The sequence below is a fragment of the Mauremys mutica genome, chromosome 13, assembly GCF_020497125.1.
Source record: "Mauremys mutica isolate MM-2020 ecotype Southern chromosome 13, ASM2049712v1, whole genome shotgun sequence".
NCBI lineage: Eukaryota > Metazoa > Chordata > Testudines > Geoemydidae > Mauremys > Mauremys mutica.
This window is the reverse complement of record NC_059084.1, coordinates 59416984-59443226: the sequence shown is the minus strand read 5'-3', so window position 1 is coordinate 59443226 and position 26243 is coordinate 59416984. Positions and strand designations below refer to the sequence as shown.

The following is a 26243-nucleotide window of genomic DNA, read 5'->3' as shown; positions in this document are numbered from 1 at the left end:
GCCACTCACCCTCAGGGCTCTAGTTGAAGGGCCCTTCCCCCTCAGCGTTTGCCACCCCCATGGTGGTTATGATCCCCCTCGCAGTGCAGCCTGCAACGGCCTCTTGACTGTCCTACTCGCCCCAAGCCAAGGTGCAGCCTCCCCACCCAGCTGTGCCACCCCACATCCCCCTCCCTCACCACAGCCCCACAGCCATGCTGTCTTGTCCTCCCCTGGGGGCGGCCATGCCTGCTGCCTCTCACTGCCATCCCAGCCCAACACACCACAGCCAGGCCACTGACACCAAGCCCCCGATCCAAGTCCCCCATAGCCTCTCCCTCCCGCAGACCCCTCCCAGACCCCAGGTTCCCCTTCCCCGTACAACCCAATCGCCTCCCGCCAACAAACCCCTCCTCCCACAGCACCAATCCACTCCCCTACCCTCCCACACGCCCCCACCACACAGAACCCTCCACCTTCCAGCTGTGCCACCCCCACAGCCAGACCACGAACCCCGTCAGACACCCTCCCCCCTGGTGCACCAGGGTCTCCCCCAACTGGCAACAGCTATGCAGGGCCAGCTTTAGTAAGTGCGGGGCCCAATTCGAACAGTTTCGATGGGGCCCCGGCAGGGATGACTAAAAAAAAAAAAAACCCTTAAAAAAAACACATGGAGCTTGTACTCACCGGGCGGTGCTCCGAGTCTTTGGTGGCACTTCGGCGGTGGGTTCTTCACTCACTCCAGGTCTTCGGCGGCACTGAAGGACCCGCCACCAAAGTGCCGCCGAAGACTCAGAGCAGGTGAAGGACCTGCCGCCGAAATGCCTCTGAAGACCCAGAGCGCCGCCGGGTGAGTAAAAATTAAAAAGGCACCTCTAGCCAGGGAAGGGATTCTCACTGGGCGCGGGGCCCTCTTAGGCGCGGGTCCCGAGTCGGGGGAATTGGTGGAATAGGCCTAAAGCCGGCCTGCAGCTATGAATTAAAACTCCGCATTGTTTGTTGGGCAACTGGAACCAATGGGACCTACCTGGAGAATGCTGAAATCTCACCCTTGTCTCTCTCCTCCTGCCTCCACCTCCGAGCCAGGCACTGGGCAGTTCAGTGGGGAAGGGATGAACTGATGATCATCAGTTTGTTTTATGATGGGGGGGAGTGGTTTAAACTATTTCCCTGAATCACGTCTCCCTTGCAGGGGTGGCTCTAGGGATTTTGTCGCCCCAAGCACGGCAGGCAGGCTGCCTTCAGCGGCTTGCCTGCGGAGGGTCCGCTGAAGCCGCGGGAGCAGCGGACCCTCCGCAGACAAGCCGCCAAAGGCAGCCTGTCTGCCGCCCTCACGGCAAACCAGCAGAGCGCCCTCCCCGCCCCTCGGCTTGCCGCCCCAAGCACGTGCTTGGCGTGCTGGGGCCTGGAGCCGCCTTTGCTCCCTTGGCAGCTCAGTCCACCCATTTCAGCTAGAAGCAGAGCTGTGGTGCCTGGACACTGGGCCACCCGGGGCCTTTAAACACCACAGCCCTGGGGAGGGGGGGCTGAGATGGACCATCCCGAGAGGAACACAAGTCCTTCTACCATCCACCACACCCTAGTTTGGAACTGCTGCTGCCGGCTCACCCCATCTGTGGGGACTTTTATCCCCTCTGCCTCCCTCTAGCTGGGGGTTTTTCCCTTCTTCACCTACCTGGCAGGGCAGCCCCCATCTGAACCCCAGATCCTGTCCCAGTTTTGTCCCTCTGCCCATCCCACCCCTCCGATTTCCCCCCCTTCAGGGGGATTTTCCCGCCTTTGATTGCAGGGAGCAGATTCTGATGGCGCGTGAGGGCAGCAACTTGCAGCTGTTACTGAGCATGTGAGAAGAGCATTGGAAGAGAAGAACGGCCAGACTGGGTCACACCAAAGCTCCATCTAGCTCAGTGTCCTGTTGGCCAACAGCGGCTGGTGCCAGGTGCCCCAGAGGGAATGAACAGACAGGAATCATCCAGTGAGCCATCCCCTGTTGCCCAATTCCCAGCTTCTGACAGACAGAGGTTAGGGGCACCATCCCTGCCCACCCTGGCCAATAGCCATTGATGGACCTGTCCTCCACAGAAAAACAGAATCATAGACAATTAGGGTTGGAAGAGACCTCAGGAGGTCATCCAGCCTAACCCCCTGCTGAAAGCAGGACCACAAATCTCTCTAGTTCCCTTTTCATCACAGGACCCTGCTCAGGAACAGAGAAGTTGCAAGTTCTAACAGGAAACAGCTTCAGAAAGAAGGGCAGCTCCTCTTCCTCCTCCCCTCCTGAGGGGATGAGCAGCCTCCCAACTGCCTCTCTGCCCCGGCCTCCGTCAACCCATCACCCCCTTCAGCCTCCCCCAAATTCCCCCATCACCCTCTTCAAGCCTCCCCCAACTTCCCCCATTGCCCCCTTCAGCCTCCCACAACTTCCCCCATTGCCCCCTTCATCCCCTCCAAATGTCCCGTTCCCCCATCTCCCCCTTCAGCCTCCGCCAAACTGTTCCCTTCCCCCATCGCCCCATCACCTCCACCCCCCGTTGCCCTCTTCAGCCTCCCACAACTTCCCCCCACACTTCCCCGGCTCCACCGCTCTCAGGTTCTCTTCCCCACAACCATCTGCTTCCTCACCATGGGGAACAGGAGCAGAAAATGCTTTTGAAAAAACCTTCTGAAAAGTAAAAAGTAAAACAAGCCAAGCAACCCCCTCCCTGGCTTTGTGCTGGGTGCCCAGCTGTGGGCTTGTGTGTGTGTGTGTGTGTGTGTGGGGGCTGTTCTGAGCACACTCCGGTCAGGGAAGGGGCGGAGTTGGCCAAAGGGGCAAGTTGAATCTTTAGCAGAGAATTCCTTTCATAGAATCATAGAATCTCAGGGTTGGAAGGGACCTCAGGAGGTCATCTAGTCCAACCCCCTGCTCAAAGCAGGACCAAACCCAACTAAATCATCCCAGCCCAGGGCTTTGTCAAGCCTGACCTTAAAAACCTCTAAGGAAGGAGATTCCACTACCTCCCTAGGTAACCCATTCCAGTTCTTCACCACCCTACTAGTGAAAAAGTTTTTCCTAATATCCAACCTAAACCTCCCCCTCTGCAACTTGAGACCATTACTCCTTGTTCTGTCATCTTCTACCACTGAGAACAGTCTAGATCCATCCTCTTTGGAACCCCCTTTCAGGTAGTTGAAAGCAGCTATCAAATCCCCCCTCATTCTTCTCTTCTGCAGACTAAAACAATCCCAGTTCCCTCAGCTCTCCTCATAAGTCATGTGCTCCAGCCCCCTAATCATTTTTGTTGCCCTCCGCTGGACTCTCTCCCAATTTGTCCACGTCCTTCTTGTAGTGTGGGGCCCAAAAACTGGACACAGTACTCCAGATGAGCCCTTACCAGTGCTGAGTAGAGGGGAATGATCACATCCCTCGATCTGCTGGAAATGCCCCTACTTTCTCCATGGTGTTAGCTAAGCGTTGCTGTTAAATGTCAGCCGACGAATGCAGCGTTTGATACAATCTGACTCTAAATCCCCTGCCCTCTCTGTTGCTGTAGTTCTCACATCCTCTGCTCTTGTGATGTCACCACATGACATGGTGTCTTATTCCCATAGTGTCCTGTAGGTTAGACAGGACTTAAGTTTATGAGGTAAAAACTGAAGCATAACTCCTTCCCTTCCTCATTTTGTCTTCGGAAAAATATAATTCTGTCCCCTCCCCCAGTCCCAACCCAGCCCCACCGGCGCTGCTGCGGCTTGGAGACAGGTGCCCTCTCACCTGGCCCCTGAGCTGCTGTGGGAAGAGAGGGCTGGAGGGGGAGTCCTCTCTCCCTGGGGCAACCTGCTCCCCAATCTCCTCATTCCCAGCCCCACCCCAGAGCCCCTCACCCCCTGCACCCCAACCCTCTGCTCCAGCCCTGACTCCCCTTATCCCCATCCCCATCCCCACCCCAGAGCCTGGACTCCCAGCCGGAGCCCTCACACCACTGCGCCCCTACCCTCTGCTCCAATGCTGAGACCCTCATCCCTAGCCCCACTCCAGAGCGTGCACTCCCAGACGGATCCCTCACCTCCCCTGCACCCCAACCCTCACCCCCCGAGCCCCTCCCACACTCCAAACACTTCAGCCTCACCCCTGCCACACACCATCCATGTGCAGAATGAATTTTGTAATGAGCGCAATATGCAGGTGATGTGTCACACCTCACCTCCATATTTGTGCCCAAAACAAAATTCATTCCGCACATGGACATAAACAAATTAGAGGAAACACTTGCTCCTGACTTTCAGCCCTCTCTCTCACATCTTGAATTTCACCACATTGAGTGATCAGAATAAAGTGCCCTCAAGTGGGCTAGAGACCAACAGTGGTTCATAGTAATTATTCAGCAAGTATTTTAGAAGACCTAGAACATTAGAGGAAATCATGACCTGCCAAGAGACAATTAATGGAGAGAAGCAGCCAGATTAATTCCATACATTGGATTGGTTGTGACTTATTTGCCTGATTTGAAAAGAGACCAAAAGGACCTGAGTCTCCTTGGTGTTGATAGCCCCCTGCTCAGCCAATCAGCACTGAGACTCTGAGGGGCAGGAGGCTGAGGGGTCTCACCAGATGTCCCAAAGGACGGCCCAGGACACCATAAGAGGGGATCACTCTCAGACCCAGACCCACCTCTTGGTGAGGACCTCTGCAATGAGAGCAACCCCCTCCCCCACCCACACTCCACACACGTCCCATCCTAGGTAGAGGGAGGGAAGCTGGAAAAGGAAAAAAAGAAGCAAGAGAAGAGGAGAAAGGAGGGAGGAAAGAGGAAAAGGGAAACCAAAAAGGATACACCCCAATGTCCCCAGGGATTCCAATCATCAAAACCTAGGGAGGAAATCAAAATCTGCCACCTGAAGCCCAGTGTTTCCTGGGCCTAGAATGCTGCCTGTGCCAGGTGGATCAGACTGAACAGGGTTCCAAACCTCTCTGAGCCTCTTACCTTGTCAAAGGGAAGTTTGTTTTCGGCACAATCAGTGGTAGGAAAGGAGAAAACTCCACAGAGGTTCCTCCTCATGCTCACATCCATGAATCCTAATTGTCTCTCAGCCCTCGAGGAGAGACCCTTGCGAAGGAGACTTGCGGCCAACAAAGCCGGGGGAGGGTCTCAGAGAGTGGCCTGGCCCTGCACCTCTGTCCTCCTCGGCTGATGTCGGGGTCTCTCTGTGAGGTCACCCCCTCCCCACCCACATTTTGCCCAATAGGCCGAGTTCCTGCAAAAGGCCTTTGTGATGTCACTTGCCACACCCACCCCTCCCCTCAAAGCTGATGTCCTGCCCCTGGCCAGCCTCGTTCGGTTGTTTGAGTTGTTTCCCCTGCATCTGGGGTTGCCAACTTTCTGACCCCACAAAACTGAACACCCTCATCCCGTCCCTTCGCCGAGGTCCTGGCTTGCTCCCTCCATCTCCCTCCATCACTTCGCCTCTCCCCCACGCTCACTCACTCGCTTGTTTTCACCGGGCTGAGGAGGGCTGGGGAGGGTCCCTTTTCAAACTGGGTGTTGTCGGGACAGACCTGGGAAGGAGCTGCCTGCCAAACACCTTTAAGAGGAGCCGTCCCTCCCTGTCAGAAAATCATCTCCCTCCTTCAGTTCCTTGTCCCGGCAGAGCCGGAGGATTGAAAGCAGCAACATCAAACTCCTGTGCAGCTAGCAGGAATGGACACAGACACTCCCTTGTATCTGAACAGATATTTAGTTTTATTCTTGGTAAACTACAAGGCTTAAGGGACGGGCAGTGGCACCAGATCTAAGGGATGAAACACAACACATTGGACAAACCCATCGTGCCGCAGGAAATGACCCACTACTTGCTCCCCTCCTGATTGGCTGAGCAGGGGATCTAGTGACAGGGAGGAGACTCAGGACTTTGTTGTTCTCTTTTAAGGCCCAGCAAATAAGCCAGAACCAATCATCTGCTTGGTGAATTGTTCTCCTTCCTTCTCGCCATTGGCTGTCTCTGAGCCGTTCCTGGTTCTCTCGGATGTTCTAGTGCTTCTACAACACGTGCTGAATAATCAGGGTGAATGGTGGTTGGTGTGTAGCTTCGTTCGAGGTCACTTTGTTCTGATCATTCAGTGCGGGAAACTCCAGACTGATGGTTAGTTTGACAGTCAGGACACCCGGGTCCCTGTTCCCAACTCTGTGCCGACAGGCTCTGGGATGTAGACAAGGCCCTTCGCCTTTCTCAGCCTTCGTTTCTCCCTCTGTCGGTTAGGGTTAACAAGCCTCTCACACCTGCGTTGCCGGCTCAAAGAGCCCGAGGCGGAGCAACAGCAGGTTCGTTGCCCAGTGTGCATAGCACTAATTGAACACACCAGGGTGGAGAAGCAAAAACCAGGTTAATTTGAGCCCAAATAAGGTGCCAGGGAGACATGGCAATCTCAAATCCTGCAAACAACCCGCGCGCTAGGCGGGGTCCCAGCATTTATACCCCCCTTGTTTGTGTAAGCCTTTTGTTCGGTTTTCCCCCTCACCCCTCCCCTTCCCAACAGCAGTTACTTTGAACATTACATTTCAGCGTGTTAGAAAAAGTTCCCATTCGCAAGCTTATCTGTTGGCCTTGTTAGCTTCAGGCACAGAAGCCTTTTTTCCCCCCTTTTCCTTCCGCCTTCTCACTACTTTTGCTAGTTTCAGCGGGACTGCAGCTGTCTGCTAAAAAGCTGACTTCTCACATATCCTGCTTTTAGGCTGTTAGCATGCAGGTTGGTTAAAATTCACAGCATGTAAGAACTTTGGCTCACTTTAGGCCCAAAGTCACAACTTTGGTTTACTCAGCCTAGTGACACCAACACCTGCCTCCTGGTGGGGGAAGGCTGGGGAGCTGTGGGGACCTGTCTGAGAGGTCACTAGTAGCAGTGTAGCACAGGAGGTGTCCTATCGGGTTGAGTCATTGCAGATTATGATGTAGTGCAGCAGACCCCCGTTTTCCCAACCTTGCATTATGCAGCTTTCCACGTTAACCGAACCACCAGTGCACACAGGTGCCGCAGCCGGCGATTTGTCCTGTGGCCGCTAGGTGGCGCTGCAGCCTCACAACTTTCCCGTTCCCCGGGGTATCCGAATGTTTGATAGGGTGACCTGGCCCCACCCGGCCCCGGTTAGATGCCGTCAGTGGAGTCTGCTGTGTAATGGCTGAAAGAGTCAATTGTACTGGTATTTTATTATCTTTAAATCATTAAGGGGAGCAACTACTTACCCTGACTGAAGCATCTTATCTCATTTCTAAATCAAAGTGTCTCCTCTTTGTGTGCGAAGAGACAGTTTAAGGGGACGCCACAAACGGGAGATGCTTTTGGTTTGGAAAACAAAATATTTTTGCAAAGAATTTTCATCCAAATTGATTCATGATTCCACAAATCAACCTTGATTAATGTTCATGGGATTTTCTAACAGAAATCTGTGTCGATGAAAATTCCACCCCCCCCCTCAATTGCTGGCCTCTGTCCCTCCCCCGGGGGGCTTGTTGTCTGCTGATGACAGCGAGAGTGAGAGCTGTTGGCTTTTCTCTCTAGCTCTGCCATCGCTTTGCTGTGTGACCTGGGGTAGGTCATTTCCTCTCTCTGTATCTCAGCATCCCAATCTGTGCAATGGGAAGCGAGACACGTCTGTAATACCTGGCAGGAGTGAGGCTGGGCAAGAGAAAGGGCATTAAAGCACTTTGGGGAGGAGAAAGGGTTGTTTCATGGTGTTGAGCACCAAGGCATTCTGACATTTGTGAAAATGTCTCGTCTAGAGAAAGAAGAAATGGTCCGGGGGACAAAGCCCTGCAGGCTTTGAATCAGAGAGGCCTGGGTATGTGTCTGGGGTCTCACCAGTGCTTCCCACCCCTTGCTGTCCTGTTGGCAGGTGTAGCCCCTGACCCGTGGCTCTCACCTTCCGGTATAGGCTCTGCACAAGGTCTTGGCCAACCTCCCGGGAGCCATGCTGGGGAGCTGCTGGCAGAATCCCCACATACAGACACCGCCCCAATACCTCTTGGTGGAGAGCTCAATGTCGGGGGGGGGGGGGAGGAGGCAATTTTATCTTAATGCTGGGGAGACCTGGAACGGAGAGACTGGAAAGATCCATTTTCCAGTCTGTCCGCCTAGCTGGGGATCCCACTGGGCCATCCAGAAGGTTGAAAAAGCTACTAGAGGGGAAGCTGTTCTAGACTTGATTTTAACAAATAGGGAGGAACTCCTTGAGAATTTGAAAGTAGAAGGCAGCTTGGGTGAAAGTGATCATGAAAATCCTAGAGTTTGCAATTCTAAGGGATAGAAGGGAGTACAGCAAAGTAAGAGACAATGGATTTCAGGAAGGCGGATTTTTGGTAAGCTCAGAGAGCTGATAGGTAAGGTCCCATGGGAATCAAGACTGAGGGGAAAAACAACTGAGGAGAGTTGGCAGTTTTTCAAAGGGACACTATTAAGGGCCCAAAAGCAAGCTATTCCGCTGGGTAGGAAAGATAGAAAATGTGGCAAAAGACCAGCTTGGCTTAACCACGAGATCTTGCATGATCTAAAAAAATAAAAAGGAGTCATATAAAAAAATGGAAACTAGGACAGATTACAAAGGATGAATATAGGCAAACAGCACAGGAATGCAGGGGCAAGATTAGAAAGGCAAAGGCACAAAATGAGCTCCAACTAGCTATGGGAATAAAGGGAAACAAGAAGACTTTTTATCAATACATTAGAAGCAAGAGGAAAACCAAGGACAGGGTAGGCCCACTGCTCAGTGAGGAGGGTGAAACAGTAACAGGAAACTTGGAAATGGCAGAGATGCTTAATGACTTATTTGTTTTGGTCTTCACCAAGAAGTCTGAAGGAATGCCTAACAGAGTGAATGCTAATGGGAAGGGGGGCAGGTTAGAAGATAAAATAAAAAAAGAACAAGTTAAAAATCATTTAGAAAAGTTAGATGCCTGCAAGTCACCAGGGCCTGATGAAATGCATCCTAGACTACTCAAGGAGGTAATAGAGGAGGTATCTGAGCCTCTAGCTATTATCTTTGGAAAATCATGGGAGACGGGAGAGATTCCAGAAGACTGGAAAAGGGCAAACATAGTGCCCATCTATAAAAAGGGAAATAAAAACAACCCAGGAAACTACAGAGCAGTTAGTTTAACTTCTGTGCCAGGGAAGATAATGGAACAAGTAATTAAGGAAATCATCTGCAAACACTTGGAAGGTGGTAAGGTGATAGGGAATAGCCAGCATGGATTTGTAAAGAACAAATCATGTCAAACCAATCTGATAGCTTTCTTTGATACGATAACGAGTCTTGTGGATAAGGGAGAAGCGAAGGATGTGGTATACCTAACTTTAGTAAGGCATTTGATACGGTCTCGCATGATATTCTTATTGATCAACTAGGCAAATACAATTTAGATGGGCTACTATTAGGTGGATGCATAACTGGCTGGATAACCGAACTCAGAGAGTAGTTATTAATGATTCCCAATCCTGCTGGAAAGGTAGACCAAGTGTGGGTCCGCAGGGGTCTGTTTTGGGACTGGCTCTGTTCAATATCTTCATCAACGACTTAGATATTGGCATAGAAAGTACGCTTATTAAGTTTGCAGATGATACCAAACTGGGAGGGACTGCAACTGCTTTGGATGATAGCGTCATAATTCAAAATGATCTGGACAAATTGGAGAAATGGTCTGAAGTAAACAGAATGCAGTTTAATAAAGACAAATGCAAAGTGCTCCACTTAGGAAGGAACAATCAGTTTCACACATACAGAATGGGAAGAGACTGTCTAGGAAGGAGTACGGCAGAAAGGCATCTAGGGGTTATAGTGGAAACAAGCTAAATGTGAGTGAACAGTGTGATGCTGTTGCAAAAAAAGCAAACAGGATTCTGGGATGCATTAACAGGTGTGTTGTGAGCAAGACACGAGAAGTCATTCTTCCACTCTACTCTGGGCTGGTTAGGCCCCAACTGGAGTATTGTGTCCAGTTCTGGGCACCACATTTCAAGAAAGATGTGGAGAAATTGGAGAGGGTCCAGAGAAGAGCAACAAGAATGATTAAAGGTCTAGAGAACATGACCTGTGAAGGAAGGCTGCAAGAATTGGGTTTGTTTAGTTTGGAAAAGAGAAGATTGAGAGGGGACATGATAGCAGTTTTCAGGTATCTCAAAGGGTGTCATAAGGAGGAGGGAGAAAACTTGTTCACCTTAGCCTCTAAGGAAAGAACAAGAAGCAATGGGCTTAAACTGCGGCAAGGGAGGTTTAGGTTGGACATTAGGAAAAAGTTCCTAACTGTCAGGGTGATTAAAACACTGGAATAAATGGCCTAGGGAGGTTGTGGAATCTCCATCTCTGGCGATATTTAAGAGTAGGTTAGATAAATGTCTATGCAGGATGGTCTAGACATTTTGTATTTAGTATTTTGTCCTGCCATGAGGGCAGGGGACTGGACTTGATGACCTCTCGAGGTCCCTTCCAGTCCTAGAATCTATGAATCTATAAGGTGATAAGAAATAGCCAGCATGGATTTATCAAGAACAAATCGTGTCAAACCGGCCCTTGATAGCTACTCTAAGGTGAGTGCATAACTGGTTGGAAAACTGTTCCCAGAGAGTAGTTATCAGTGGTTCGCAGTCAGGCTAGAAGGGCATAACGAGTGGGGTCCCACAGGGCTCAGTTCTGGGTCCGGTTTTGTTCAATATCTTCATCAGTGATTTAGATCGTGGCATAGAGAGTACAGTTACAAAGTTTGCAGAGGACGCAAAGTGGGAGGGGTTGCCAGTGCTTTGGAGTATAGCATGAACTTTCAAAATGATCTGGACAAACTGGAGAAATGGTCTGAGGTAAATAGGATGAAATTCAATAAGAACAAATGCAAAGTGCTCCACGTAGGAAGGAACAATCGGCTGCACACATACAGAATGGGAAATGACTGCCTAGGAAGGAGCACTGCGGAAAAGGATCCAAGGGTCATAGTGGACCACAAACTAAATAAGAGTCAACAGTGTAATGCTGTTGCAAAAAAGCCAACATCATTCTGGGATGTATTAGTAGGAGTGTTGAAATCAAGACACGAGAAGTCATTCTTCCACTCTACTCCACGCTGATAAGGCCTCAACTGGATTATTGTGTCCAGTCCTGGGCATCACATTTCTGGAAAGATGCGGACAAATTGGAGAAAGTCCAGAGAAGAGCAACAAAAATGATTAAAGTCTAGAAAACTTTAATCAGATTGAAAGAATTGGATTTGTTTAGTCTGGAGAAGAGAAGACTGAGAGGGGACATAACAGTTTTCAAGTACCTAAAAGGTTGTTACAAGGAGGAGGGAGAAAAATTATTCTCCTTAAACCTCTCATGATAGGACAAGAAGCAGCGGGCTAAAATTGCCGCAAGAGAGGTTTAGGTTAGACATTAGGAAAAACTTCCTAACAGTCAGGGTGGTTCAGCACTGGAATAAATTGCCTAGGGAGCTTGTGGAATCTCCATCATTGGAGATTTTTAAGAGCAGGTTAGACAAACACCTGTCAGAGATGATCTATATAGTCCTTAGTCTTGCCTTGAGTGCAGGCGACTGGACTCGATGACCTCTTGGGGTCCTTCCAGTCCTATGATTCTATGATTGGATGATCCAAAGGTCTCTTCTCGCCTTAACATCTACAAATCTCTGCAAAAACTAAGTGTGGCACATTGAGCAGCCTCTGATGTTTTCATGTGTCGCCTGCTTGATCTCCAGAACTAACACTGAGTGAGAGGGGGTGGGGGTGTGACACAGCAGGAGCAGTTCAAACATGCAAAAGGGCTGGCCAGGGCAGTGACATCACACTAGCCTTTTACAGGACCTCGACTGATTGGTCAAAGGCGGTTGGGAGGCGGTGACCTCACAGAGAGTCTATGACAACGGGCAGGTAAAGAGGCTGCAGGGTGGGGGAAATGGCTTTGCTGCAGGGAGTCTCCTTCTCAAGGTCTCCCCTTGAGGACTGTGAGAGAATACAGGGTCATGCCTGTGAGCGCGAGGAGGAGCCTCCTTGGGGTTTTCCCCTTTCCCACTGCTAATTTAGTGAGAAGACAGACGTCCCTGTGGAGCAGGTAAGAGCCTCAGAGAGGTTTGGTACCTAGGGAGCCTGACCCACCTGGTGCTGGCCAAATTCAAGGCATGGAAAACACTAGATTAAGGTGAGAGCATTTCCCCCGCACGCACCTTAAGCCATTGTCCCTCAGAATTCCTGGGGACATTGGGGTTCATCATCTAGCCCTCGTTGCGTTGTGGGACGCCCTCACAAAGCGATGGGGCAGGAAGGCTGCTCGGAGAGTGATCCCCCCCCAGGTGACCTGAGCCATCCCAGGGCAGGCCATCCTTTCTGTCGTGGGGTGCCCCAGACTGGGCCATCTAGCAGCCACAGGAGAAATCGCCAGCTTGTGGACCCGTGTGCACTGGTGGTTTGGTTAATATGGAAAGCTGGAGCCTGGCCAAGATCCTGCTCCTTATATTTAGCTTCTAGACTTCCTCGTGCATCCAGTGGGAGAGGACGGCTTTCAAGGTCCTGGCTTGGAGCCTTGCTAATGGTCGTGTGTTCCATGGATCCACTGCTACATGGCATGAAAAGAGTCCCCGGGTGGGTGAGTACTGCAGGATTTTGTCTCTGCAGACCTAGCTCATGTTCCTGTCTCCCTGGCTGGCCCATGAGTGTCTGAGAGGGGAGCTGGTGGGTTGGTGAGTGGGCAGGACACACCCAGCGAATTGCCTGAGCAGATCTTTGTGGGAATCCCAGAAAGGGGATGGGGTTTGCCCCGTGCCACCACAAGTCGGGAAGCAGACTCCCCGTCCTCTTCCAGGGGCCTATTAGGTGCAGCCACATTGTCCTTGTCGTGCTGCAGTTTGACTTCCCCTTGGAACAAACCCACGGGCTGCAGCTGCCTGACCCAGTGACTAGAGGACATCCCAAGGGGAGGGGAATAGACCTTTGGTCTGTCAACTCCAAAAGCCCCAGGCCCTAAGCCATAGGTGGTGAGTTATATGGGCCCATGGTGCTGGGCACCAGGGATATTCCTGGCCCAGGGGCCTGGCTCCAGCAAAGTTGGGGACCAGGTCTCTCCCCCGGCCCCACCTGCCACCCCTGCACATCCCCCAGCCCTGCCAGCCGCCCCTGGGCGATTGAAAATGGCCCCACTGCCACCACCGGCAGGACAGCAGGCCTTAGCGGCTTCCTGCGCGCTCGCTCCACGTGTCTGGTGCCACGTCCCTGAGGCCTGGAGGGGGTGGGAGGCTGTGTCTCCGCATGCTGCCTCTGCCCCGAATCTCCTGTGGCCAATGAAATGTTGCGGGGGCGATGGGGACAGGAGCTCATGGAGAACTCCTGGCCTGCCCCGCCTAGGAACCGCTGCCGGAGGGGAGCCCCAGGTAAGCACCGAACCCCTCGACCCCTTCCAGATCCTGCACCCACACCCCTACCCACACACACACTCCTGTCCCCAAATTCCCTCCTGCACACCCACCCCATCTAGCCCCCAAACTCCCTCCCAGAGCTCACACCCCTCACTCCCTCCACCACACTCACCTCTTGCCCCAGCCAAGAGCCTGCATCCAGCTCCCAAATTCCCTTCCAGAGCCTGCACCTCTCACCCCCCTGGACTCCAATCCCCTGCCCAGCTCAGAGCCTGCACCCAAACTCCCTCCCAGAGCCTGCACCCAAGACACCCTCCCCCACCCAAACTTCCTCCCAGAGCCTGACCCCTCACCCCCATACACCCAAACTCCCTCCCAGATCCTGCACCCCAGAGCCCCACCCAAACCCAAAGCCTTAGGCAGGTGGGTGGAGAGGTGGGGGGAATTTGGAGGGGCAGGTTCTGGACGACAACCAAAATTTCTACAAACCTGCCGCCCTTGGGCGTTATTAGCACCACGCTCTCACCAGCTGAGCTAGCCGGCCCCCAGAAAACAGCCTGCCAAGCGGCCCTTTCGGAAAGGAGCCATGGGCAGCCGCAGGGTCGTTTTGTCCTCTGGAATGAGACAGGTGGCTGAGGACATCTACTTGTGTTCAGTGGAATTAGCTCAAGTGGTTGAGCACTCACTTTGCATGCGAGAAGCAGTGGGATCAATGACCCCATTCTCCAGTGGCAGGAGTGTTCCCATCCTCTGCCTTCCTTTTAAAAGTACTGCCAAGCAGGAGACTAAGCGCCTCCAGTGGACCCCTCCCTCTCCCTACTTGACCTGCCATAACAGTCCAGAGAATTTTACCCAGTGAGTCCTAGATGGACCCCAGCACCGTACGGTTGAACTAGGACAGATCACTCAGAAAGTCATTGAGTTTGGATGTAAAGATGTGAAATGCTATGGGGGCAGGGGAGGGAACTGGCCTGTCTTTCAAGCTTAAATTCTGCAATTTCTACACCTAAGCATGAAACTCAGGTCTGCACTGGCCACGAATTAAGCCCAGGCCTGCTGTACGGGAGACAAGAATTCTCCCGCAGACCCAGAACGTGTGCAAAATATAACAAAGTGACTGTGCACTATGGGCCCTGCCTGCTGCCAGAGCCCCTCTGCTCCAGGGCACAGCGGGGTGGCTGATGCTCCCAGGAGCTCTCTGCTTCTGGTCAGAAGGGAATTCTTTGGGCATTCAGTCATTAATGATATAGGGATTAATGGGGTCAAATTACATGATGTGCCCTGTGGCTTTAAGGCATTGGAGAACTGCTGAAGAGGTTAAAGACCACAGAGGTGGGTAGCTAGGTGTGGGGCCTCCAAAGTTATTGTGCTCTGGTGAGACTGAGCAGTTGTGGGGACTGTGCAAGCTGTGGTGTTTACATGCACATAGAAAATGTAATAAAACCCCATTTTTAAAACCACCCATGTCTGGGAATGGAAGAGAAGCTCTTTGAAATAAGTGTCCCCTTCACACTCTTCAAGATCACTGGCTCCAACACTCAACTGCCTGAGGGAATTCAGTGGTGGTGCATTTGATGGCGAATCAAGAGGTTTCTGGTTCAAATCCAGCTGCTCTCTTAAATGTCCTCTTTTTCAATTGAACTATATTTTCATATCCATCTCCTGTATGTTCAGGAGTTCCGCTGAACGGGGACGTGAAATGAATTTAATCATTCAACATTTTTCCTGTTAAAATGTACAAACACTGAGCAAACCTGTCCATCAGACTGAAATCCGTTCCGGTCCTCTGAGGCGCTAGTTTGTTTTCATTCTTTAAACAAAGATAGACTATGACTGTACATTTGCAGGTCCTTGTTCTCCACGAGCGATGCTGTGCAGAAGAACAAGAACCACATCCAGCTGGGGCTCAGGAGTTAGCAGAGATCAGCAGCACCTTGGCTCCTTCCCAGTCAGCCAGCAGGAGATGGGCCCCAGGCAAGGCACAAGAACCAGTCCATGGCTCTGAGGAGGAAAATAGCCCCCAAGAAGCTGGCTAGAGCTGCCAGGATCCCCAGAAAGGCCACCATGCCCATGTGCAGGAATAGTCCTAAGAAAGTGGAGGCTGCAGCAGGGACAAAAAAGGAAGAAAAAAAACCCCCAAAAGGTCAAAGCTGCCAAGCCCCAGAAGGTGGTCAAGAGCCCGCCGGGAAGCAAGACAGGGGAGAGAAAGGCTAAACCTAACCTCAAAGCCAGGTGGCTCTGAGAAAGAAGTGGCCCTGAGAAAGAAGTGAAGCGATTTCCATGGGGATAACTCCTGTTCCCCAAATGCTCTTTGAAGACTGACCATGGACCTCCCAGAAAGAGCCAGATCCCACAGGACAAACAGCCCCACGGAGAGCAAAGTGAGGTGGTGGCAGTGAGGGGTGTGTGAGAGGAGGGTGTTTCTCTTACACAGGGGAAGTGTTGTGCTTTGCAAAGCACCTTCCAGGTGAATGCGGCACTGAGAGGGGATCTGCCCATCGCTCCTACGTGAGTCTGTGATCTGCTTCTGCTGTCTGAGAGGGACACTCGCTAGCTGAGGCAGAGCTACGCAGCACAACTGTGATGAGGACAGGTTACAACTGCTGGGTTCAATGACAGAGGAGGTCGGGGAGGTTGTGGAAGGGGAATGGCAGCACCACACAGGGTCATAATACTCAGACAGGGCCTGACTTTCACTTCCCCTTTGTTTTCCATCACTCATTCCCTAACAGCCCCTCCACCCACCCAAAGTCACAGCCTTCTCCATGTCCCACACACACTCCATTGGCTCCAGCCTCTCTGGGACACCCCCAGCTGGGAACTTGTCTCTGCATCACCCCAGCAGGGAAGAAGAGGGGCTGAAGGAGGACAAGAGACAGGTGGGGCTAGACAGGAATGGAAGAGACACTTCCTCCTCCACCTCCTCCTCTTAAGAGACACCTTAAGCTCACCCTTGAGAAGCTCCAGACCCAGGTGGTTTAAACCAGTCACCTTCCCAGTGGAGGGAAGCTGCGATGGTGAGTTTGAGCTTTACCTGGAGCACTGGCTGGTTTCTTTAAGCAAATGGCGTCTGCCATTCATCCTGCCCTGTGGAAAATACAATTCCAGCTCAGAAGAGCTTCCAAGTTTGCAGCCAAATACTTTTCAATAACCCCTCCCCCGCCCCCAACCCATGCATTTGAAAGGCCCCTGCTTGTTCTGTCCTCCAGCCATGTGTGCTTGGGCCTTTGGGTTAGTTAGTATGATTCCCCACAATTGCCTCAAACCCATTTTTAAAAACACATCACATTATGCACAGTAAATAAAAAACTTTTTAGTGTGAAACAAACCAAATACTTTTTAAAAACCCTACACCTATGCCTTGCCCAGACCTCTCTCACACTCAAATCAGCAGCTTTACAAACACACCAAACCAAGTTTGCCTCCATATACTTTTCAATAACCCCCCCCCCCAATGCATTTAAAAGTCAGTTGCAAAAAAGTTCCCTTTCACTAAGGGATCATGTGTTGCAGGCACATGCTTGTTCTGTTCCCCCAATGTGTGTTTGGGCCTTCAGGTTAAAGAACAAGCAAAAATGTTAGTTACTATTACCACCAAATCCCTATACAAACTGTGCAATACTTAAAGTTTTTTAAAACAGTATTAAGCACAACTATAGTTAAAAATGTTTTTTACCTTGGCCTGGTGGTGAACTGCAGCTTAAAGTTACTGGTTCCATGCGAAGCAGATCACGCTGCAATAAAGATAGGCACCATTATTTTCCTAAAAAAGCCTGGGCAAAGAGTGGCATTATACAGTATATCGTTTCAGAGTTCAAGCCAGCAAGTCGTACCTCTGTCTGCCGTCCAGCAGCCTTTCAAGAAAGTTTCTGTTGAAAAGGTCTCCAACAGACCTGAGGTTTTTATACCATCTTCGCCCATTGTTTCAAACAGCCTTCAGCATAGTAGCTAGCAGGTTAATTTAATCCCCACAGCTCTGAACTAATAGATCCTGAAGGACTTTAGGCACCCCTCTCATAGCACACCCTGTAGTGATCTGGGGTGGGGGAACCAAGCTGTCTGCACAACAGGGCTTTTTTTTTTCTTTTTTCTTTTTTTCTGTAAGTTAAAATAAATTTTTCTGTGGGGCCTTCTTACAGTATTGAACAGTACCCATTTCCAAGCGGGGGGGGCCCTTTGCAGATATCAATGAATGTCTTGGGGCTTGAGGTTTTTTTTTTTAAACACGTTTCTTTCATGCATAAGTTTGGGGTGGGGTGTTTTCCAGAAAGAATGACCCATAGCATTAAACCAACTCCAGGGCCATATTTAATCTGTCCAATAGTGTTCCACCAACCCCTGGGGTCATATTGAAACTGTCCAATTGAGTTCTGCCAACTCCGGCAGTTATATTTAAACTGTCCAATAGCAGTTTAAACTGCGAATTCCTGAGCTTTTATTTCATTTCATATTAATCAGAACTCACCATCCACCCCACCCACCACCATCAAATTTAACCCTATGGCAACAAGGGTAAGTAATCGCAGTCACCCTGGCTATTCAGTGAGGGGGTGGGTGTTAAACCCACTCAGTTCAACAGGATAAGTCAACTCTATTGTACTCAAACACAGGTCTGAACAACCTGTTTGTTTTATTGTAAGCACATTTCTTAGGATTTTTCCCCCCACCCACAACATACATTTCAGCTTTTTTGCTGTAAATGGGTCACTTTTACACACAAAACCCACAAGCGCTAGGTTCTCACAAACAATTGATTTTTTATTTAAAAGACATACAGCTCCTTGAAAGCAAACCAAGATGCTTCATGAAAACTTTTAGCTCATTTAAGGGCCAAAGGCCTTCGAACAGAAACACAGATAGTCACAAAGCCCTTTTCAATAGTTTTTTTTTTTAATTTACAGCTACCAAGTTTTCTATCGCGTGTTTGTCCCCTCACCATTCTCTAACTGAATCTTTTTAGATTCCTTACAAATAGTCTTGTCCTTAAGCAGGGATCTGTAACTTTTTGTGCAGACTAGACGGCCAATACCACGCCGTGTCGTGGAAAAACGACCCCGCGTTGTGCTTGGCTCAGAATCACCCGAGGCCCCTTTATTACGAGCATGCGGTGGGGGGACCAGCGAACTGGCGTCCCCCGAATAGAGATTTGTCAACAGGTTTTATAGCAAAAAAAAAACAATTAGTGATACACACGTCCTTGTTCACATGATTGCCATAACTGGAGAAATGCTGTGCAATTGAGTGGAGACCCTGACTGTGTTTTAAAGAAAATGAACCTGAAGCTGCCTGCAATTTTTCCACTCCAGCTGTAAGCAGGTTAATTTCTTTAAAACACGGTCAGGGGCTCCACTGAACTGCACAGCATTGATCAAGGTCCCCCCCTTTGCGCTGAATGTTCTTGGCTTAGGCACAGACATTGCACAGCAGAACCTCTGGCAATAACGGTGTTTAATCAGCTTTTCAAACCCAGCTCAGCACATAGGCCCTGGAGCTTGCGGTTGATATCCACTGAAGTCCAAGTCACCCAGTCATGGGGCCGTTGGACTGGTGCACCTATGACACGGCCCTCTCAATCTCCACAAAGCTTTTCCCTAAGGCAGTGCTTAAGGGCAGCATAAACAGCAACACGTACAATAGTCCGCATGACTTTTTTACGCTCACGATGTGGCACTGGCCCAGTTAGTTCTATGCCAAGCCTCCTCCGAAACACCTCATGGCCATCATCCTCAGAGTCCTCTTCAACAATTTGTATCGGCATTGAGCAAAACCAAGGTGGGCCCGGTTCATCTTCCCTGCTTGATGCAACGCTGTCCAGGGCTTCCAGGCCGTCTAGAAAGGCATTGTCGAGCTGTTGAGAGATTTTCAGAACAGAAACAGTGTAAGCGCCCCACTGCTTGTTTTTAGATTTACACAACCCCCGGTTCCTTACCCATTAAGAAGCGCGATTGCTTCTTAATCATTCATTTACGTGTGTGATGTCTTTTCCGTTCACCTTGTCCACTGGTGACTCCCCCGAGCCTCAATCACATTCCACCTCTAAGGGGGTGGACAAAGAGAGGCCACCATGCTCATTGGGGTGTCTCACAAGCGGTTGCATTTTGGGTTCTGGTTCCGGTTTATCCATCTATGGTTGGGCCGAATGGCTCCCCTCGGTCGCTCCCTCCTCCTCCTCCTCAGGACTGTCGCTGATGTAGCGCTTTCTCCACGGATGGTCAAAGACCCTCGGGGCTAAGACAGAGTCTGAAGTTCTCATGGGGTGGTGAAGGAGTCCATGTTTCCTCTCAGCAGCCTTTACACAATTTCTAAAAGATGTGTCCTTGTTAAGAGATGGCCTCGTCTGTCCCGTGCTGGGCCTTATGGGGTAATAGTGCTGCACTCTGATTGGCAGAGGTCCTTGGGAGGAGTTCTTAGTGGGGTCATACGGCCCACTCCCGGACGGTCACCCTGCCCCGGAATTCTCCCTGATTGGTCAAAATCTCCTCTTAGGGCAGTCCTATCAGGTCAAAACCCATCCTAATTGGTAGATGGTGGACAGAGGAGTTCTTAGAGGGGTCACACGACCCACTTCTGGATGGGTCACCCCACCTCGGAACTCACCCTGATTGGTCAAATCTCCTCTCAGGGTGGTCCTTCTGGGATGAAACCCAACCTGATTGGTAGAGAGTGATGGGAGGAGTTCTTAGAGGGGTCACATGACACACCTTACTTCCAGTCACGTGGCCACCTTGACCCCGGAGTTAAAACCTCCCATGCGGTGGGACTTCCGGTGACAGGGGGAGGGACTAAGAGGTCAACGGGTAGGGCTTGGGAGTGTCAAGGGGAGGGGTTAGGGTTTGATGGATGGTGTTCCTGATAAATATCAAGATTACATGGATACCTTAGAAAGAAATGTGGACACGTTACCCCTGGACCGGGACTATGACTGCCCTATTGACATACCACCTTGGCTGAAAGTTGTTTTTCTCTGTATTTACGCATTGTTGGGACCAGAATTAGTGGATCTCCCTGCGTAGAAGTCATGAAAACCAGTCCTAAGAGCAAGTATCAGAGGGGTAGCCGTGTTAGTCTGGATCTGTAAAAGCAGCAAAGAATCCTGTGGCACCTTATAGACTAACAGACATTTTGCAGCATGAGCTTTCGTGGGTGAATACCCACTTCGTCGGATCCGACAAAGTAGGTATTCACCCACGAAAGCTCATGCTGCAAAACGTCTGTTAGTTTATAAGGTGCCACAGGATTCTTTGCAGTCCTAAGAGCAGGCCCTTTTTGGGAAGAAGAAATGTGGGACTCTGCTATGGCTCTCTTTAGACACTCAGCTCCTGAACAAAGTGATCATTTGAAACCATTACCCACTGCTGTGAATCCCACAATTGTTGGCTCACAGGAAATCTGCAAAGGTTTTCATCAAACTTCATCTGCAAGGATTTCCAATCTAACGCTCGTTTGGGCAAGGGACAAATGGAAGACAGATTTCAAAACACACTATGGACATTTTAACTGTCTGATATGCTATTTGAGCTAATTAACGGTCCCCTGACCTTGCCACACTTCATCAGTGATGTATTTGGGGACAGTGTCATCTATTCGGGTGACATACATCTCTTTTTGGAGAACTCAGAGCAGCACGCACAGCACATCTGAACCTGGAGAGGTTTCGGCAGCATGGTCTCAACACAGAACTGGAAAAGCGGAACCTCCAGCCAACTCTCCACAGAGTTTTGGGGGTACATCCTCTCCCCAGAAGATGTTACCATTGATCCAAATAAGGTGGAAGCCATTCATAAATGGGGCGAAGTTGGAAGTCCTCAAGAAGTGCAGCGCTTCCTAGACTTCACTCATCCTGTGAAATCGAGACGTGCTGGCTCTCAGTGATGCTTAGACGGAAAACCACGCACCCCACACAGAGGTTGGAACCACCCACTTCCAGGTTGTCCTGAGGAGCCATGATTTCTCCAGGAGCTGGGTACAGGGATCAGCCTCTCAAAGGTAGGGGAGTGTCATGTGAGGAGAGGGTCTAAGAGAGGAGGAGCGTGGGCTAGGCTCTGTATTTGGGCTTGGCAGGGATCGAGAGAAGGGAGAGGGCTGTTAGAGGGCAATGCGAGGTGCGAGGGGGGTCGGAGATGGGGGCAAGGCCTGAAAAGTTCAGCTACTTCAGATCAACTGTGCCAGAGAATCACTGGTTGAAGTGACTGAAAGCTCTGAACTCGGGCTGGCCAAAATCCTCCTCCTCAGATGGGAACATCCCAAAAGTCTGCAGAAGCTCAGCCTCTGAGGTGAACGTTGTGGCCCTAACCTCTCTCTGCTCTGTACCTCACAGGATTCCAGCCGGCTGTTCCAATCCAGGAGGAAAACTGAGCCACCGGAGTCTCCCAGCACCTGTGCAGTGAAGTGCCACTTAACCCCGCTGTGATGCACAGACATTGTCCTGGCTGTCTGCACAGGGCTGAATTTCACCCCTTCAGAGTGTAAGGAAATAATTGGCTGAAAGCCTTTTTATTTTTGGACATCTGTATAGTGGGAAAGAAACGTGGGGATTTTTAACCTGTTTCGCTCCCATGCCTGGTGCTTCAATGATGCAGAGACGTGCTGATGCATTGGTTGATTTCCCCACCTTTTAATCTACTCTCTTCTTCTCATTTAACAGGTATTCTAAGGCCCCCCCGTGCATCATATGGGGGTGCAGATTGCATCAGATCTGCACCTGAATAAATAATAGGGAATGAAATATGCAGACACTAAAGTCCTGCAGCCAAATTCTCAGAAACCTTCCTCTTCAATGTAGGATCAGGATTTTGGTTTGAACTGATTTTTTTTTTAAAAGTGCTAAGCAGATGCTACACTGTAAGAAGAGGCAACAGAATCAAAAACTGAAAGATTGTTACTAAAACCAATGAAGAGCTGCAGAGAGTGGAGACCCGGCAAAGCAAACAAATGAATCCTGTGAGTAACTAACCTGAAAGCAAATGGGGAAGAAAATCTCATCTAGGTAATTGTGGCTCTTGGGACAAAAATTGGGTTCCTGGTATGTAGCCTGGCTGAGATCATCCCTTTTCCCTGGGATTCAAATGTCATTCTCTGTGTGGTGTCCTTATTTTATTCCTAGGAAAAGGATCCCCAAAGGAGGTGTAAGGATCCGGGACTCCAGTGTCCGCCAGAAGCTTCAGCCACCTTCACAGGTAGAAGCCACTGGCTTTCCTACAATGCCACTAGTGCTCTTCCTGCTCTCCAGGTCTGCTCCCTCCAGCAGGACAGAGACACCCCTTAACTCCCTGAGTCCTGATTTCCTGCCATTCAAAGGGCTGAGGGTTTGCATTGCCCCCACCCCAACCATCAGAGACTTTTCCTATGGGAATCTCCCTAGAGCAGGGGAGAAATCTGTTCTTCCATTAGAACCAGTCTGCTCAGTAAATCCACCCACACTGACCTCATCTCAGCTACTTTGTTTATCCGAGATTAGTGGTATCTTTGGAAAACCCTTAGCGTGTCGGGGTGTGAGGTGGAGCAGGGGATGCAGGAGCACCAGCAGATTCCCCTGAAGAATACCACCCTGTCTTTCTCTGGTCAGGTTAGAGCTCACCGTCCATTGCGGAGGTGAAGACCGGATGAGAGCTGCTGGATTGACCTTGATGTGCCATGTCCTTGTATGGATGAAGGACCTTCATTTCAGGGATGGCCAGCAGCAGATGTAACACATGTGTCCAGGAATGGGCTAAATAACCTACATTGAGAGGTAAGTAAAATCATGGCCACATGTAGACATCCCAGGAATTGGTGGGGATTGACCCAGGGTCCTTCAGCACAAGCCTCGCTCACTCACTGTCAACAAATCCAGCTCCACTCACTAGACCACACCCCATTGCAGAGCCCCAGATCCCAGGAGCCCTGATTCTCAGACCCAGGCCTCACATCACAAGACCAAACCTCCTCCCATTCTGGGCGCTGTAGAAGGGACCATTGGCAAAAAAACCCTCTACATTCCCCCTGTCAGAGACTGCGGCCATGGGTGACAAGTGAATGAGCTGAGATCTCCCCTGTGGGAATCCGAGGGGCTGCACATTTGGGGTTTCACAGGGACGGCGTCTGGCAGCCATTGACAGAGTGTTCCTGGGAGGAGCTTTTCCGTCTCTAACAAAGGGTTTCTGTTCCCCCAGATCTCAGCCGCTCAGCAGAATGCGGGAGAGCTGAGTGCTGATGGGCTAGAGGGGCCCCAGGAGTCGCCGTGCAGCAGGGGCAGGGTGTGCAGTCATCATGGGCCAAACCCTGCGCTCCAGACAACCCAGGCTGTTTCCCTGGATTGCAATGGGGACTTTAGCTTGGGGAATCGGTTGCTGGTGCCTATGTCCACAGCTGGGATGTTTTCATGAGGCTACTCAATGGTCCACGAGAGAGAGGAGGAGCCTCTTATGTACCTCCCGAGCACCTGCTGGTGCCTGGACTGATTGACAGCAGCTTATCAGGGAGCTTCCTGTTTCCTGCTGCTTCCCTGAACCTGCTTGAGGAGAACAGACAGTCAACTGAAGTAGTAGGAGCCGGTTAGGCCCTTAAGAGGCTGAGATCTTCCTTCACTCAGGCCCTGCTACCAGCCTGCTTATTTGTCCCCTTCAAGTGAGTGTTGAGAGCCACTCTAGCTGGCACAGAACAGCAGTCATGAGTGAAAGAAGAAAACGCCCCCCTGGGGCAACATTCAGAAAAAGAAAGAAAGCAAAGGAAGCTTTTCTATCTAAGCAGGAAGGAGCTCTCCTAAGATACAGAGACACACATGTTTACGCTGAGCCTTCCGGCCCCAATGAGGATGTGAGTGGTGAGGAGATGCCTGATCTTCCAGTTAGTCAGAGTGCAGGTGACCTGACAGCTACTGCAGCATCCATATCTCCATCTCAAATTGATGTAACCATGCACATTCCTGAAGAAAAGTGTAGTTCAGAGAAGAGTGTGGTGGAGGCACAAGAAACAGCTGCTGCTGAGTTTAGTTCCTTAAATCTAGATGATCCAGGACTGTGGACCCACTTGAGCAATAGCCTGAAGAACTTCCTTGTACTGCATGGGCCACAGCAGGTGAAAAACCTCACGTTCCCCAAAGACAATGAAAATAGAAGTTTCCATCCAACACATTCCTGGGGTGAAATCCCCAATGGTGACAAAGTGGAGAGGCCATGGCTTAGGTACTCAAAACCCCAGAATGCTGCATACTGGTTTTGTTGCAAACTCCTCCAATCTAATGTTCCAGCCACATTGTGTTCTACAGGAACAAAGGACTGGAAAAATCTGGCTAGAAATGTGGCATGCCATGAGAGGGCAGCAAATCACCAGAGAGCATTCCATAGGTGGAAGCAGCAAAGAATCCTGTGGCACCTTATAGACTAACAGACGTTTTGCAGCATGAGCTTTCATGGGTGAATACCCACTTCTTCGGATGCAAGCAGAGGTGGAAAGAACTTGAGAGGAGCCTAAGATTAAAGGCCACCATAGATGATCAGATGAAGAGAAGATTGCATCAGAGTTCTGAAAAGACTCTTTGCCATTGTGAGAGGGCTTGCTACCCAAAACCTAGCACTGCGTGGCACTTCAGATCAGCTGCATGTGCCAAACAATGGAAACTTCTGCATAGAACATCCTCACCACACAAGTTCCCCAATCCACAACCCTTTCTTTAATCATCATAATAATTCATAATAAACAAATGACTATTCATCAAAAGAAAGAAAGAATGTCCTAGTTCTTACATCTCCTGCTTTCTTTGTATGTGTCAGTCTTCCTTAGATCAGAGGGGCTTTGTATCAGGGCATGTCCTTACTTTCTCTGTCTTGTAAAGCGCACACTATTGACACTGACCGGATAAATAATGGAGACATTACAAAAAAAAAACCCAACCCTTTGTCATAAAGACTGTTCTCCTCAGTAAAGCAAGCTATAAACATTAGGAAATGCACAGAGGACTGAATTGAGGGTGCCAGGGCAACACTTCTTTGGACGTTTGCTAACCTGAGAATGCTTCACTATGTAACCTTTCCATCCTGTTTAGGAAACTTGACTTTGTATTTCCTAATGATTGTATTGATGAAAGCAAACGTAAGTAAGCAGTGATGAGCTGCCAAAATACTAACAACCGGTTCCCTCCTCCTCAGCCCATGAGGGGTCATGCCCCCCCCGGGGGGATTCCTGCCCCATCCAACCCCCCCATGTTCCTTGACAGCCCCCCCCCCCGGACCCATGCCCTATCTACCCCCCTTCACTGTCCTCTGACTGCCCTTTGCCACCCCATCTAACCCCTTCTCTCATTCCTGATGGCACCCAGGGACCCCTGCACCATCCAACCACCCCTTCTCTCTGTCCCCTGACTGTCCCTGGAATCCCTACCCCTAACTGCCCCCCACCGCCCATCCAACCCCTGCTCCTTCCTGACTGCCCCCCGGGACCCTTGCCCCCGTTCAATCCCCCTGTTCCCTGCCCTCTGACTCCCCTGACACTAATCTACCCCCCCAACTCCCCTGCCCTCTTCCAACACCCCCTCCCTGCTCCCTTACCGTGCTACCTGGAGGTGGGGGCCCAGCTGGGCTGGGGCTGGGACCAGAACCACCAAGCCAAGGTCGGGCCGGGCAGGAGCCGCGCCGCCTGGCTGAGGTCAGGGCCAGACCCAGGGGCTGGGCAACAGCTACGCCGCCCAGCGGGACCCGGGGGCCAGACCTGGGGACTGGGCAGGAGCCGTGCCGCCCGCCCGAACCCGGGGGCCGGACCCGGTGGCAGGAACCGCGCCTCCCACCCAGACCCGGGGGCCGGACCCGGCGGCGGCCGGGCAGGAACCGCGCCGCCCGGCCGAGGTCACAGCTGGACCCTGGAGGCAGGAGCTGTGCCGCCCGACCCCAGAGTCTTGCCAGGACCTCCCCGAGTGGCGCGCCGCCTGG

General features: G+C 50.9%; 1 long non-coding RNA gene across 1 annotated transcript; it reads left to right on the top strand.

Annotated features, from left to right (window-relative positions):
• The first annotated feature begins 21625 nt into the window (after nt 1–21625).
• On the top strand, nt 21626–22488 carry LOC123348838. Its single transcript, XR_006573264.1, has 3 exons — nt 21626–21806; nt 21986–22281; nt 22445–22488. It is a non-coding gene; the product is annotated as an uncharacterized LOC123348838 (long non-coding RNA).
• The last annotated feature ends 3755 nt before the right edge of the window (nt 22489–26243 follow it).